The sequence below is a fragment of the Solanum pennellii genome, chromosome 5 (genome assembly GCF_001406875.1).
Source record: "Solanum pennellii chromosome 5, SPENNV200".
NCBI lineage: Eukaryota > Viridiplantae > Streptophyta > Magnoliopsida > Solanales > Solanaceae > Solanum > Solanum pennellii.
Genome location: NC_028641.1, coordinates 2581266 through 2584015, shown reverse-complemented (window position 1 = coordinate 2584015; position 2750 = coordinate 2581266).

The following is a 2750-nucleotide window of genomic DNA, read 5'->3' as shown; positions in this document are numbered from 1 at the left end:
TAAATAAATTAGCTTACAACTTTTATTATTTAGATATAATTTTTTATTTCTAAAATATGAATTACTTAATCTATTTATTATTAATATAAAATATTATAATCCGACTAATATGTTAATGTTGATGTATGAATTTAAGAACAATTCATAAGTAAAATATTGTCTCTTAATGAAAGTTCATTAAACATTACACAAGTAATCTAAAATAAGAGTGTGTGTATATATATACACACACACATCTCGAGTATAAAAATAATTTAATTTATTTTTCTATATTTATTTTATATTTTTATTTTATTTTATGATAAAGAGTTTTTTAAAATTTATTGATACAAAACAAAGTTCAATAAATTTTCTCTATAATCATTATAGTTGTGTAACCTTTTGAGTTATTAAATCTAATTTATTAAGATGACAATTATTTACACTCAAATAATTTAAGTGAGAAAATAGTGAACATGACAATAAAAAATTTATTCTCCTAACTAGTTAAAAAATGTTATTAAAAAATAATATTCTCCGTTAATTATCTACTTTGACTCAATTACATGAAATACAAAATCTCATAATAACAGGGTATAATTGAAAAGTTTTTTTAAAAAACTTTTAAACCACACACAAAATTAGATAAGAAACAATGAACCAAACACTTGAAAAAATAATTCCTGCATTTCTAATTCCTGCATTGTTAATCCCTGCATTATTCATTTTTGTACCAAACGACCCCTTAATGAAATATATTACTCCTTACACCATTTGCAAATCAGAATATAACATCGAGTAGTCTCTACTAACCCTAACTAAAATCAAACACATCTTACGTAATTTCACGAAATTTTGATTTCTACAATATAAAAAGTAAAATAAACTGAAACAAGTATAAAAATATTTTTACATTATCAAGTACAATATATTATTATTTTTTTTAAAAAAATGATTTATTAATTTGAACAATTTCTGAAGAGCCATGCCTGTTAGAGAGGGAAACATCGTAGCAGGAACACAAGGGTCCCACCTATCTATCTCTGTACAATTCTCTCATCACAGTTTATGGTCTTAATCACATTTTCTATTTTAATTAAAAAGTTTATTAATCACTAATTAATCCCTCATCATAAGGACTTAAAAGAGACAATTAATTTTGTTTAATTGAGGCAAATGGAATCTCCTATTATTAATGAATTAAAGAGTGATAGATCTACCTTTAATTAATCACACGTACGCGGAAACCTATACAGACAAAACACTTTGTTTTAATAACACAAAATACCTCAAACAGGTTTTTAAAACACAAAATTCCTAAATAGGGACAATTTTATTTTTTTAAGAAAAATATAAATAGATCTATTCAACGATCTACTGAAAAATTAAGTTACAATGTACTAAACTTTTACCATGCGTAAATTCAGAAAATAATCTAATAATGAAGGTCTTTGGTAGCTTGTTAGAGTTATATTGTTATTAGTTAATCGCTTCGTTTCACAAAAAATGACATGGTTTAACTTGAGACAGAATTTAAGAAAATAGAGAAGTCTTTTAAATTTTTTGGTCCTAAATTAAAGTTGTCAAACTTACAAAATTGTCCTTTAATCTTGTTACCTTAAACATGCTACGTGGAAAGCTGAAATTATAATGTTACCTAAAAAGAAAGAGATCAATTTTTTAAAAATATACTAAAATAAATAAGGAGATCATTCTTTTTAAAACTGAATTAATTAGGAAGAATTATAGATGAATAATGAAATATTCTTCCATTAATGTAATCATAAAATAGACAAATGTTAATTGTAATATTTATGTGATATGTTTGAAATAAAAGTTTTCCCTATAAATTGTACTAACATTTATGTGACATGGTGGAATTAATTTTTCCTTCGATTTACATTAATATTAATTTGATTTGACATAAATTTTAAAATGTTTGTCTTGACACAAATTTTAAAAAGTAAATAACTTTTTTAAAAATGTATAGTCTAAATTAAATCTTAAATTTTTATGTGAGTAAAATAGAATTCTATAATTAAATTATTTCTAATTATAGAAGAATGACAATCATTTTAGGACAAATTAAAAAATAAAGAGTGTCAGATAAATTAAGACGATAAAAATATTATCCAATATTTTAGTAATATAATCTCATTTTATCCAATAATATTATTTGCAATCAAGTAAAAATTTCTTTTATACATTATTAATAATAAAAAGGGCAGTTTTGATGCACTATAACTTTCGTTTTGTGTGAGAGTATATTTGCAATCAAGTAAAAATTTATTTTATATATTATTAATAATAAAAAGGGCAGTTTTGATGCATTATAACTTCGTTATGTGTGAGAGTATGTGATTTAGGAAACTTTTTTAACACAAGAATTTATAGTACGCAATCTAATTTAGTTTGCATTTCAATGGATATATTATTTCCATGATTTGAATTTGTGACTTACTAATTATATAAAGATAACTTTATCAGTTAGGTGAAGACTTAGGTTCGTTTCAAAAAGACATGTTCACAAATTTTAGAAGTTTGGTTTCCCATATAGATAATTTTAGACAAAGAAAAAGGAAGACCATTCACATATAGACACATAAAACCAAACTTCAAATCATACTTTGAGGAGAAAAAAAAACACATATTACAGAGAGAAGAGCTGAAAATATGGGTCACATGGCATGTGGTGCACCAGCTGTGTCCACTCTTCTATCTCTCCTCTTCCAATTTCCACCCCACCCCACACCCCCTTCATACCCCCCACC